Source organism: Cotesia glomerata, linkage group LG9, assembly GCF_020080835.1.
Source record: "Cotesia glomerata isolate CgM1 linkage group LG9, MPM_Cglom_v2.3, whole genome shotgun sequence".
Taxonomy (NCBI): Eukaryota; Metazoa; Arthropoda; class Insecta; order Hymenoptera; family Braconidae; genus Cotesia; species Cotesia glomerata.
In genome coordinates this window covers 15,759,788-15,775,123 of record NC_058166.1, presented here as the reverse complement: position 1 = coordinate 15,775,123, position 15,336 = coordinate 15,759,788, and the positions used below count along the sequence as shown (strand labels likewise).

At 27.3% G+C, this 15,336-nt stretch overlaps 1 protein-coding gene across 1 annotated transcript in view; it reads right to left on the bottom strand.

The window, feature by feature from the left end:
- Nucleotides 1-8,113: 8,113 nt before the first annotated feature.
- The window catches only part of LOC123272059, a 31,364-nt gene continuing 24,141 nt past the window's right edge, over nt 8,114-15,336 (bottom strand). Inside the window, exon 6 of the mRNA XM_044738678.1 lies at nt 8,114-8,136. The gene's annotated coding sequence lies outside the window, so the exon portion shown is untranslated. The remainder of the gene's footprint in view (nt 8,137-15,336) is intronic.

Genomic DNA, 15,336 nt, shown 5'->3' with positions numbered 1-15,336 from the left:
TCTTAATTTAAATTTATTTTCTATTTTTTAGTTTGGTTTTCTATAAAAAGCGTGTTTTTAGTTTTTTTAAACTATTATTTTTCAAGATATAAGCTCATCCTGATGTTACGATCATTGAGACCTTTCATTTGAGTACCCACATAAATTTTTTTATATATTTCACAAATATGCACTGATAGAAAATTTATGTTGACTCAAGAGATATTTTCTTGATCTAAGAATTTATTTTGGAAGACAAATGATTATTTTGCTTTAAGAATTTCTTGTCTTGATTTAGATTTTCTTGGCTTAAGAGCTATATTATGTTCAATCGATACATTTAAGTTTTTCAATCAAAATAACATTGTCGTTTAAAAAACTTAAAATAATTCATCAAAGTATACTTCAAAAACTAAATAGTCTTTAATTGTTATACCAAATAAAAATTATTTCTTGGAAATAAGTAAATTAATGAATGACTCAAAAAAAATAGGCATTCTTAACACAAGTCGGTAACATCTTGAATCAATGTTATCGCCTATCTTGAACCAAGAGACAAAAATTCTTGAAAGAAATATATCTATATCTAGTTTCACGAGTTCAAGTTTTGAAGAAAAAAAGTTTCTTGAATCAAGATTGATTTTCTATCAGTGTGACAAATATCATATATGTAAAATATATGGAAAAATTCATGTGGGTATTCAAATGAAAGGTCTCGATAAGTGTAACTCCAGGATGAGTTTATATCGTTAAAAATATCATCAGTGGACAAAATAGAAAGGAATTCCTTAATTATTGACATTTATTAAGATATAAGCTCATTCTGATGTTACACTCATCGAGACTTTTCATTTGAGTACGCACACGATTTTTTCCATATATTTTATATATATGATATTTCTCATATTTGTGAAATATATAAAATATATAAAAAATTCGTGTGGGTATTCAAATGAAAGCTCTCGATGAGTGTAACTTCAGGATGAGCTTATATCATTAAAAATATCATCAGTGGACAAAAAACAACGTTATTTCTTAATTATTGACATTTTTAAAGATATAAGCTCATTCTGATGTTACACTCATCGATACTTTTCATTTGAGTACGCACACGATTTTTTCCATATATTTTATATATATGATATTTCTCATATTTGTGAAATATATAAAATATATAAAAAATTCGTGTGGGTATTCAAATGAAAGCTCTCGATGAGTGTAACTCCAGGATGAGTTTATATCATTAAAAATATCATCAGTGGACAAAAAACAACGTTATTTCTTAGTTATTGACATTTTTAAAGATATAAGCTCATTCTGATGTTACACTCATCGAGACTTTTCATTTGAGTACGCACACGATTTTTTCCATATATTTTATATATATGATATTTCTCATATTTGTGAAATATATAAAATATATAAAAAATTCGTGTGGGTATTCAAATGAAAGCTCTCGATGAGTGTAACTCCAGAATGAGCTTATATCGTTAAAAATATCATCAGTAGACAAAATACAGCGTCATTTCTTAGTTATTGATATTTATTAAGATATAAGCTCATCCTGATGTTGCACTCATGAAGAGCTCTCATTTGAGTACCCATATGCATTTTTTATATATTTTTCATATATAAATATATAAATATATGAAAAATTGATGTGGGTACTTAAATGAAAGGTTTCGATGAGTGTAACATCGAAACAAGCTTAAATCTTACACTGATAGAAGGATTTATTTGTATTAAATAATATTTGTTAGTAGTTAACAAATCATTTATTAGAGACCACTTTTTAATATTAAACAAATATTTCTTAGTATTTAAAATGATTTGTTTATATTTAATAAATCTGATATTCATTTATTAAATATTAATAAATCTTTTTAAATACTAAGAAATATTTGTTAAGGACTAACAAATGGCTTCTAATAAATGATTTGTTAAATATTAACAAATCTTTTTAACTATAAACAAATCCTTCTATCAGTGTAGAAAATGTCAATAATTTAGAAATGAATTGAATATCGTCATCTAATTATATTTTTCAAGATATAACGGGAACAACAACCCGTTCTTTTATCATCTGGTCATCAAGCTAGCACAATACAATATATTAACAAAATTAAACAAGTTCTTCACAAGTTCAGCAAAACTCAAGCCTATCTAACAGCTAAATCAGGTTCTCCGATCTCTGAAGAGGATGTCAGAATGTGGTACAATTTATCTAGCTAAGGGAGGTGCCAACAGTTTGCGGACTGTATTTTCTTCTTCAAAGTCTTCACAGGCCTAATCGAAGCCCCTGATGCTCTATTGTTATTATTTCGCGTGCTTAAAGGTAAAAGGACTTATAGCTAAGGGTTAATAGCGATTTATGCTGAAAGAGCCTATAAAAAAATTTTTTTTTGTCATTCGGTTTGAAATTGTCTGAAACGTAAAAATCTGTGAAAAAAAAAAGATGGTATCCTAAAACTGAAAGGACGTATCTCAAGACATACGCCCTTTCACTTTTAAGAAAAGTACTAATTAAAGGTAAAAGGGCGTATAAAAAAAATTGTATTTTTTATACCAAATGGTCATTAATAGTTTCACAAGACAAGTTATACTCAAATAACAGCCTCATATACAAAGTTTGATATAAACAAATAGAAAATAAATCAGTCAAAAACAAATTACATAAAAATTATGCAATAAAAAAAAATCACAATGACAGATAACATTCAAATATTTAGAAATTTCCCGCTTTAATCGCTCTATTGAATATACCCAAACGGCACAAATTTTTTTCTTCCCTCCGGGCGGAAAGCGTCAATTTTCCTCCCGCTGCGCTTAACGAAAATGCCGCTTTCAACATTTTCTTTTTGTGACGCTTGGGTAACTACTGGTGCCGTTCACACAACAGTTGTTTCATCATGATCAATAATCCAGGATTCAAGTTTTATAATAACTATTTCTTAAAATAAAAAGCAAGAAAATAATCACGCGTAATTTATTGTTTTTTTGGATATATATTCTATTTTAACTTTAAAAAATTGTATAGTTGAGGTTTTACGCCGCTACTACCACAGAAAGTTTTTTTTTTTCACTATGAATTTTTAAACTACGAATATGTTCTTTTGTAAACTGGCCGAAAAAAAATTATACGCCCTTTCACCTTTAGATCACCAAAATTTCAAATTCTTAAAAGTAAAAGGGCGTATAATTAAAGACATACGCCCTTTTACCTTTGTAATTTTTAACTTCCCGCTAAGAAAATCGAAGATTTTCAAAAATCGGGAAGTTATTGTTTTCACCCCGTTTTTCAAAAATCGAGTTTTCATCAGATCTCGACGTTTGAAGGTCACAGGAAGCTTCTCTGACTATCCCCGCGAGGTTGTCACGGTGTCTGTATGTGTGTGTGTGTGTGTGTGTGTGTGTGTGTGTGTGTGTGTGTGTGTGTGTGTGTGTGTGTGTGTGTGTGTGTGTGTGTGTGTGTGTGTGAAAGTATGTGAACCGCTTATAACTTTTGAACGGCTTGACCGATTTGATCGCGGTTGGTGCCATTCAAAAGGGCTTGACCAAACTTAGATTTTGAAAACTATTTGGACCGATTCAGATCAATAGATTTTGAGAAATCTTCAAAAAACTGAAAAAAAAAAATTTTTCAAATGTGGTTTTTTTGGAATAACTTTTAAACGGCTTGATGGTTCAATTCCAAAAACTAATCAGCTCTTAACCTTAAAAAACCACGTCGATCGCCACCAGTCCGGTCAAAATCGGTTGATTCTTTCGAGAGATATCGTGAACGAAAGAAAACCGAAAAAAGTGTTTTTTCGGAATAACTCCGAAATTTTTAGCGCGATCAATTCAAAATTTAAGATTCTTTGTGAGGCTTGAAAAACTGCGTCGAATGCTGCCAACCGCGTGAAAATCGGTTTATTTATTCAAAAGTTATTGCGGTTTAAAAATTCAAAAAATAGTGTCATCAAATCCCTATCAGACTTTTGAGCTCGAAGAGCTCAAAAGCATAAGAAAACAATCTCTTTGAACTTGGAGAGCTCAAAATAACCCATAAATTGTATTTTTGAGCTCGAAGAGCTCAAAAACGTCATTGGTGCAATTTTAAGCGCCTAAGTATGGAATTAGCGGGAAGTTGCAGGGATGACCTTCAGGGTCAACCGTTTTCCTAATTTTTTCAATTTTAAGCGCAGAATGTGTCTACTACTCGATTGGCAATGAAAAAAAAAAATATGCGCCCTTTTACCTTTGCAAAGATTGTTAAAAAAAATATGCGCCCTTTTACCTTCGCATAAATTGTTATGTCCTTTTACCTTTAGGCACGCGATTTAATAATAAAGATAACTAATTAAGATTCAACATAAACATAAGATGTAAAGATTCTAGAGGGAATACGGATTATCATTGATAAGCAGCACCTAAGGCACAACCGATTGTTCATGACCTTTCTCTTCAATAAGAACTATATCATTACATTTCACTCATCAGAATTGCAAATCATGTCAACAAAAACTCCACTCAGAAGTTGACTTCTTTAACCAGACCAATAATTGTTTCGATTTTAGACTCTATTGTTTTTTTTTAATTAACATTGATAAGAATTTATAGATATTTTCTGACGTAAGCCATTATAATTTTTAGATTATTGGCTGTCCAGTCTCATACAACAATTTTTTTCTCTAATTTTTCGTAATATATTAACTTGTATTTCCCTCCAGGCATAAACAATTTATCCTCAATTTGTATCTAAATTCGTCATTAAAGATAAATTTGAGTGAAAAAATAATTCGAACGGCCCCGACCAGTCAAATGTATCTTTAATGACGAATTTAGATATGTAATTAGAGAAAAAAAATTGTTGTATTAGACTGGACAGCTAATAATCTAAAAATTTTAATGACTTACGCCAGAAAATATCTATAAAGTATTAAAAAAACCAGTCTTTAGAAAAAATAAATTTTAAAAATTGATAAGAATATTATCAAAAATTTAATATTCAATTAATAAATTTTCATGATTATAAAAAAAATACTCTAAAAAAAGTTTTAATTTCTACAAGTGACTTATCTTCTTACAAAAAAAAAAGAAAAAATAACATTCACAAATGCTTATAATAAGTGCGCTGACTTTTAAAGAATTATAGAAATATAAGTTTACGACACGACAAATCTGTGAAAGTGTTAAACTGAGACGTCAATTGTACCAATAAAAACATTACCTGACAATGAATTATCCAGTGTATCCCTAATGACAGTTTTCAACCGAGTTAATCTTCTAAATAGACGTGCAATAATAATAAATGAAGTTATATTCAAATACCAGTGACCACTTGAGCAAAATAACCCTTTTACAATGTGTACTTATGTATTTATATAGTGTATACAGTTTACTTATCCCACTAACCAGATAATCTTCCTAAAATATTATTTCTACCTCTATTTTTCTCCACCATCTTTCTACCTTATTCTTATTTTTTACCTTAGCATATTGCAGCGTCAATTTAGCAACAAAATATTCCAGTCAACGGTAATATATCCATATATCTTTAAGGATTAAAACCATAAAGGTATCTCATGATTTATTAATGTCCAAAATATTGTCTTTATTACATCTATAGCAGGGTCTAAAATACTTATTGTGTCTTATATATTTTTTTTTCACAATTTTCTCAGCGTTATTTGTTCTCCTGAATTCCTTTCAATCCCACCGTAAAACGGTCGGTACCCGAAAAATGATGAATAAGGTAAAAATAGATAGTTGTATTTTATTTTACCTTATTATTTTGTTTCTTTTTCTTTTTTTTGGAGATACAAGACCTCAGGCATACCTTTGACCCACATAGTTTTGCTTCCAGCATCATCCTAACGTAATGTAATTTAAATGCAAGACTTACAGATGGATAGATGCTCCTTCAAGGCCATGAATGAACCTTTAAAACTTTACCTAAGAATAAGAAATTTTTACGCCCGTAAAGACACTAAAGAAGAAAAGAGACAGCATGGAAAATTTTGAACACTTGTTGAGCACAAGAGCTTTAGTACTTCATTTTCAGACCAATTGCACTTAAAATGATGGTAGCATTGTGATAAAGATGGTCTGACGTCGTTTGTCATTATATTACCCAAGTTGTAAAATTAATATTATTATTGTTATAATGCGGTTTCAAAAATACTCCAACATTTAGTCATTTTTGCATCCCGGACAAACGTGTGCTTGCTGGGGGAAAAAAAGTTATCGAAAAGGGATGGCGGACCGTTATAAAACACGGCCCTAATTTTACTGTAATATTTTATTGCTGCTTTTTTCCATTCAATCTTTTTTTTTTCAGTCACTTTTGACATTACCGCAGTACACTTAAAAATAGTTACTCATTTCCTAGCTTAGCAAGTTTTGGCCAGCACTACCCAGGTACGTAATTTATGAACACACATTTTTCTATTGTATTTGTGAGTGTTTTATAATAGACAAATCTTCTAACTTTAAGAAATTATGAATTTTGTTGTCACCGTAAATTATTTGGCGACAATAAAATTTTTTAATCCTATTGATATATTTTTAACGCTTAGAAATATTTAAAAATTAGATTTTTTTTACCAACTTTAAGAAATGGGGGTGCTTTTAATTTTTTTTTTTTTTTTTCGACATATTTTCTTTGACAGCTTCATCGCAAATCATCTTTTCGTTCTTTTAATTGCAGATCATATACTTGTAGGTATATTGTTAAAAAAAAGTTTTTTTTCGTAATATCAAAAGTTTTCAGAGAATTTTAGATTACATCTTTAATTTCCCTTTATTTATAATTATTCTTGATGATAAATTTTTAAAATGTGATTTTTTTCAGCATAATTATTTTCAAAAATATAATGAAGAAAATTTCTTTTCATAAAATTATGTACACTGCTAAAAAAAAATTACTTTGGTTTAAAAGCAAAAATGTTCAACTAAGAACATCATTTTGAAGAAAATGAAGAAAAAGAAACAAGTAGAAAATTTATCAAATGACGTAAATTTTACTGGCATTAAGAACAATTTTTTAGATTTTTAAAAATTTATTTGAATGAATTTGAACAGCTTAACTCTTCTAGCTAAATAGCTAAGTCATGCTTTTTGTTTTAAAATTTTGTATCTTCAATCAAGTTAATTTTTTATCAATCTACCTACTAATAAAGGATTAAAAAAAAAATTAAATGACGAAAATTTTTTAGGAAATATATCTTAATATAGTCCTTACAAAAATTGAGGAGGCAAAATTAATTTCAAAATTTTTCGGTGACTTTTGATGAGCTGTCATAGCAGAGGGATCCGAAAAAAAATATTTTGAAGTTTGAAAATTCTAGTTCTAAGATCTCTTGGCTAAAAATTTTTGGGAGCCTAAGAATTATCGCAAAAAAAAAAATTTTTCTTTATTTTTCTCAGTCCTTTTTTTGGTTCATGAGGTTGGAAAAAAAGTTTTTTAGCTAAATCATCATGTTTACCTAATGGTCTTTTATCTTTCTTCAATACAAATCTTTTTTTTTATTATCTATACTATTAAGAGAATAAGCAAAATTTTGTGGCCAGTGTATTTAATTGATAAAATGGGTTTTTATGATTAAATTTGGTATCAATACTCATTATCACCAATAGTCAATTATGATGATAATAAGTATTTAGGCTTCATTCGAAAATGATCTATTTCTAGATACATATTTAAACCTCGTATCTATTGACATTTTTAAAGATCAAGACCTTTCATTTAAGTACCCACATCAATTTTTTATATATTTCATATAATTATATATATATATATATATATATATATATATATGTATATATGAAAAATATATCAAAATGCAAGTGGGTACTCAAATGAAAGCTCTTGATGAGTGTAGCATCAGGATTAGCTGATATCTTTAAAAATATCAATAATTAAGAAATAACCTCGTATCTTGTAAACTATTGACATTTTTAAAGATATAAGCTCATTCCGATGTTATACTTACCAAGACCTTTCATTTGAGTACCCACATCAATTTTTCATATATTTTATATATTTATATATATTATAAATATGTATATATGAAAAATATATTAAAAATGCATGTGGGTACTCAAATGAAAGCTCTTGATGAGTGTAGCATCGGGGTGAGCTTATATCTTTAAAAACGTCAATAATTAAGAAAGTACAGTGCAATTTAACAAATATCTTGTGAAATATTGACATCTTTAGAGATATAAGTTCACCCCGACATTACACTCATCTAGATCTTTCATTTGAATACCCACATCAATTTTTCATATATTTTATATATTTATATATATTATAAATATGTATATATGAAAAATATATCAAAAATGCATGTGGGTACTCAAATGAAAGCTCTTGATGAATGTAACATCGGGATGAGCTTATATCTTTAAAAACATCAACAGTTAAAAAAGTACAGTGCAATTTAACAAAAATCATTATTTAATAAAACAAAATTTTCTTTTTTATAGTTTACGAGTCACGGCAGTCACATAGTGACTGCAAGGTTGTTCTATTTATGTTAATTGCCATAATTCTATTGTAGATTGACTAACTCCATAATCATTAAGCTCAATAAAATCTCGATTAAGATTAGAGAGATGTCAATATACAAAACTAAAAATCATTTTCATCCTTTAAAACCAACTTATAAATCATTTCGACAAAAATGAAATCCTTGCACTGATAGAAGGATTTATTTGTATTAAATAATATTTGTCAATAGTTAACAAATCATTTATAAGCGACCACTTATTAGTATTAAACAAATATTTCTTAGTATTTAAAATGATTTGTTTGTATTTAATAAATCTGATATTCATTTATTAAATATTAAGGACTAACAAATGGCTTCTAATAAATGATTTGTTAAATATTAACAAATCTTTTTAACTATAAACAAATCCTTCTATCAGTGTGCAAATAAAAAATCACGTTTAAAAAAGTCCTTATAAATGTAATTAAAGGTAAATGCAGATGTAAATTTAAAAAATCATTCTACTCATAAACAAATTTTAGCTCAAACCCAGCAAAGTACACAATTGACAGCTAGTAAAGAATATACATTAAAAAAAAAAATAAAAAATTCTGCTCTGCTACAAATCAAAAGACGGATGATCAATCAGACCGAAAATATATTCATGAAGAAAAGATATGACAATGAATGGAAAATATATAATTTTTCTTCTGGACTTTGAATAATAAGTGTTATAAAATTTAAGAACCTTTTCTGAATTCTAATCAAGTTGTATTGAGGGATTTTTTATGAGCGCCTACTGAAAATTTTAAACAGTGAATATTGAAATTGAAAAAAAAAATATTCCTGCAAAATGACGGATCCTAACTTATGTAGTATATAGATGTATATAATAATAAGTGTGTTAAAGAATATAAGCAGGATCTTTTTAATGATCAAGCGATCTCACTGATTGGATAAGGTAACTTTGTAAACTCCGCCTTTGAATATATGCAGCAGCGGTCATTTTATATTTGTTCTTTTTTATCCTTTTTATTTTTTTTGTAACGGCTGTTCTTTTGATGGAGAAGTTTGATGTTGCACCGGTCTAACCACTATTTTATGATTCAGCTTGAGTGAGGAATCTGAGGGATCATTATACTCGAGCAAGCTTACTACATCAGACATTAAAATATATTTTTTGGTCTTTCAAATAAAAAATTTATATATTAAATGATGAGAATGAGGATCGACCATCTTGATATTTCTTGGAAATAAAAATAAGAACTACCGGTACCATGAAAACGTATTTCATCACCAATGTGTCAAGTTCCCATCAAATAATTTAACGATGGGAAATTTTCATTTTTATGTGAAAAATTTACCGGAGAGTCGTTTAGTAAATATTTGTGTGCCGATTTAAACAGATTTTAAATTGGAAAAAAAAATTTTTTTTTGAAAAAAATAAGCGATGTACTTTTCGTACGAAAAATATTGCACATATCTTCAAAGAGGATTTGACTACCTAGCTATGTGTGTTGATGCTAACATTTTAAGTCTTGAGGAAAGAATAATTTGTGCTTCTGTTCTCCTGCTCGCAGGTCTGTTAAAGGGAGACATTATATGTCCCAGATTTTTGCAGCAAATTCCTATCTCTGTTCCCCAGATCCAAACTAGATCAGCCCTACCATTCTGTCCACCACAAGCAAGAAATAATATTATGTTAGCGTCGCCGTTGCACAGTACAAAATTTTGTGTAAAACCAACACAATCCTAGTGTTAGAATCCGTCAACACAATTTTAGTGTTAATTTTCAACACAAAAAATAGTGTTGAATTTTTAACACAAATATTGTGTCAAAATTAACAGTAATTTTGTGTCAACTGTATCTAACACTAAAATTGTGTTGATTTTACACAAAATAAGTGTTAACTTACTTATTATTTGAGTTTGAATATAAAGGTTAGGGAATTATTTTAAAATAAATAAATTTTTCATGGTTATTAAGAAAATTAGTTTATTTCATTTCTTTAAATTTGAGTCTAGTACCAATAGTCTTCAACTTAAATATATGATTTACTCATCTTAAACTTACTTAATGCTTAATTTATTTTTTATAAATTAATAACAATAATTAGTAATCATCACAGAATTTTCGGCATCCAATTCGTGCAATTCCCAGCTTTTAATGTATGGTAAATCTAAAACATTGATGACAAATGTCTGACATGTTTGTTCAGTAGCGTAACCAAAACATAAACATAATATTTCGTTGTGAACTATCAGTCATCTTTATAAAAAATAAAACTAGTGTCAGAAAATATAAAATAAAATTGCAAAAGAAAAACATAAAATCAATAAATTTTTTGATATTTTTTTTTATGAATTTGTTAAATTAACAGAGAAATTGTTCAAAGTCTGTCATTTTTAATAACTATTACAAATTTTATTGTTAAATAATATTTTATTTAGCAAATTTATTATAGGAAAGTGAGATTAGTTGAGAATTTTATATGATTATAAACACAGTAAACTTTTACTTACTTTAATGAATATCAAATTTACTTTTTTTTATTGAAAACAACCTGGTACTTTTATCAAATATATTTAAATAAACTATTTTTCACAATATTTAACACTTTAATTTATACGCACGCGTGGTTAAATAGCTGTCCGGTAATGCAATGCGTTTGGTGCGTAAACTGAAGAAAGAACGCGCTAACAACACAAACTTAGTGTTAATATTTCCCGCTTAGCACTAATTTGTGTCATTTTATCTAGTAACACACAAAAAGTGTTGATATCGTGAAAACAACACTATTTTAATGTTAAAATTCAGGTAACACAAAAAAAAGTGTCAAATTAACACACAAAAATCAACACACAATTTTTCAACACAGACCGTTTCTGACGCAAATACACAATATTTTTTACTGTGTAGGATCTACACCGATAGAAGGATTTGTTTATATTTAATAAACTTTATTAACTGTTAATAAATGATTTTTTTAACATCATAGGATTTAATAAATATTTATTAACAGTTAATAAATTATTTATTAAATACGATTTATTAAATGTTAATAAATATTTTTTAACAGTTAACAAATATTTATTAATAGTTAATAAGTGATTATTAAGTACAGTTTATTAACTGTTAATAAATACGTATTAATGGTTAATAAATATTTGTTAACTGTTAACAAATATTTATTTAAAATAAAAAGCAAAAATAGCAATTTTCTTTTGACACTTTTTATAACCCTACAGCTAGAATAAGGTAAAAGCCCCAATTATTGACGCTATAAGAGACAAAGTTATGATTAACACTAATTTTGTGTCATTTTATCTAGTAACACACAAAAAGTGTTGATATCGTGAAAACAACACTATTTTAATGTTAAAATTAAGATGTGCAATTATGAATTAATAGTTAATAAGTAATTTTTAATAGGTAATAATTAATAAATAATAAGCAATAATTACTCAGCAATTTTTATGAGTGGAAATGAATGAAATCACTATGCTAGCTATAAGTCATCTTGTTATACATCAAAATTTATTTTTCTTATGTACTAACGATTGTATTATTAACCCTGTTAATGGCCTAGGCTGTTGGGTTTGTTTATTGAAATAAAATAAAAAAAAAAAAAAAATTCAGGTAACACAAAAAAAGTGTCAAATTAACACACAATTTTTCAACACAGACCGTTTCTGACGCAAATACACAATATTTTTTACTGTGTGTCTAGAATTTTAAATATTAGTAATTATATCGCCGAAAATTGTGATTCATTTGATCTCTTGGGTTTTAATCAAGGTCATTGCCGCAGCACTAATGTACTTGCCTCGTTGTTAATTAATATCCCTTAGATAATTTTAGATAACTTAAAATAATTTCAGATCATTTTTGCTCATACTAGTTAATGTTGTTAATCTTATCTGTCTCTAATAATCATAGAAGAACTTTGTAATTCAATACTTCCAATTTTTTTAAACATTATACTATTACAAGTTTAATTTACTATTACCTATAAACTTACTTTATCAACTGTATACGCTTACTTGTATTACGCACACAGTAAAAAACTTTGCGTCATTGCGTCAAAAAATTTTGTGTTAAATATTTAACACTTTTATGTGTAAATTTAACATTAATTGTGTTAAATTAACACAGAAAAATGTTAAATTAACACAAAAAAGTGTAAAATATTTAACATAAAAATTTTTAACACAAAATTTTTTGACGCAATGACGCAAAATTTTTTACTGTGCATTTAGTCTAACTTAAAAATTGTTAATCAATACAGTATTTAACTTTGTATAATATTATTCAGAGACACTTTTATTGGCCATTTGGCTGTTGGGTCGTGTAAAAAGAAAATAAATAAATAAAGAAGAAATTAATTTGTTGAAAATTTTTTTTTAGCTGAAGAAATAAAAATTCTTTCCACAGAAACTTTTTTTCAATAAGAAGAATACTGTGATAGAAATTTTGATTTTTTCAGCTAAGAAATAAAAAAGTTTGGAAAATCCAAGAGGACACGACTTTTAATGTGCGTTTAATTATGAAATAATAATTTTGAAAAAATATAAAACAGCTGTTTTAAAAAAATACAAAATTGCAGATTTTATTAATTGCAATTAAACAACACTGAGTTACATAGGCATTCGCGGTAGGAGACCTATAATTCCTTCAAAGAATTAAGAAAAAAAAATTGACTCAATTAATTAATTATTTCGCAAGTTACAATCTTTACAGGTTTCATAGCTAACGTATTCATACTTCATGAATATTATTTTTATTTATATTATTATTATTATTAATTTACGAAATTAAAAATAAGAGTCGTATGAATGTGTTTAAAATTTTATTAAAAAAGGAGATTAAGATATTATTTGGATACTTAGATAAAATCTAATTAAATACACTGATAGAAGGATTTGTTTATAGTTAAAAATATTTGTTAATATTTAACAAATCATTTATTAGAGACCACTTTTTAGTCCTTAACAAATATTTCTTAGTATTTAAAAAGATTTATTAATATTTAATAAATGAATATCTGATTTATTAAATACAGACAAATCATTTTAAATACTAAGAAATATTTGTTTGATACTAAAAAATGGTCTCTAATAAATGATTTGTTAACTATTAACAAATATTTTTTTAATACAAATAAATCCTTCTATCAGTGTGTATTGAATGTATTGGATGTTATTCACTACTGGAAATAAGTTACACGAAAAAAAGTAAACTGTAATATTCACTTAGATTCCGGTTAATTTTTATAGTTTCAAACAGTAAAGCGGACATCGGGATGGCAAAAATATAAATATTACAGAACTTAATGTAGAAAATATAAAAGCCATAATTTATAATTTAATATCCAAAATAAATGATTAGTAGCTGTCACTATAGTAAATAACGACTCTTTCATCTTAAAAAATTACAGTTTCAAACAGTAAAAATTGCCATTTCAATATATAGTCGATATTATGAGGAGAAGGGGAACTCAGATGAAAGAGAAGGGGGTCTCACTTTGGAAGAATTTAACATTTGAAACAGTAAAAATTATACTTTTAAAATATACATTTTACCAGTCCAAGCAAGTCAATAATTACAGTTTGATTTTTAGCGTTGCGTTTGAAATTTACCATTTTACTTTGTAAATATTGACGTTTCTTGTATTAGCCCTTTAGAGTCTGACCTTGAAACCCCACTCTTGGGTCTTACTACGGATTTGTGCTCTCCCCACTACTCTCACGCGTAGACGTTTCAAGGTCCTCTGACTCTAAAGGGTTAAAAATCCGAACAAAGACAGTTTCACTGTAAAGAAAATCACGCCAAGTCCACGTTCATAAGGCTGTTAAGAAAAAAAAATTTTATTTCTTTACAAAAAGATATAAAATAAAAAATTAAAAAATCCAAGTAACCGATATGGTTGTATATGATTTTCGGAAATTAAAAAAAATTTTGTTGTAAATTTAAAAATTAAAAGAAACAATTTTGGAACGTATTTAGTGTGCGTGGTTACGAAAAATTTCACTTTTTATGAAATTCCTAAAATCTATCTACTAGGACTTTTAAAAACAATTGAAGTACACAATGACGCACACCAAGTACGTTCCAAAGTTGTTTCTAAGCTATGATGTAGACAATAATTCTAAAACGGCTGCAACAGTAAAACTGTTTCATTAAACGAACTCTAAAAGGAGTAATATTGAGGCTACTACCATTTTTAAGAAGTGAAAATTGAAGCTTATTAAAAGAGCTTTACGATGCATTTTACCGAATTTCAATATTTTGTCTAGTTCAGTAATTATACCAAGTTGAAGTAGTAAAAACATCAATTTTTACGATTTTCAAAATTTCAAAATCCTGTCATTTCCAAATTATTCGCCCGATTAAGCTCATCTTCGAACTTAACCTTGGTCTTGATCGATAGATAAAGCATGCTGAGTTTGAGAAGAATCGGTCATAAATTGAAAACGCTATCGTGCTGACAAGCCGCGTTATATCGTATAAATATATATATATATATAAATATATATATATATATATATATATATATATATATATATATATATATATATATATAAATATATATATAAATACATACATATATAAACTTTTGAACTATATATATTTTCTGACTCAGCTCGACAAACTAAGTCAAAAATGGCTAAATTTTTCAAAAGTTGCGCCATGAGGACGGCTGCAATAGTTAGATTTTTATAAAATCTACTGAAAATGTCAATAGTTGATAAGATAGCAATGTTATTTCTTAATTATTGACATTTTTAAAAATATAAGCTCATCCCGATGTTACACTCGTCAAAAGCTTTCATTTGAGTACCCACATGCATTTTTTATATATTTTTCATATATACATAT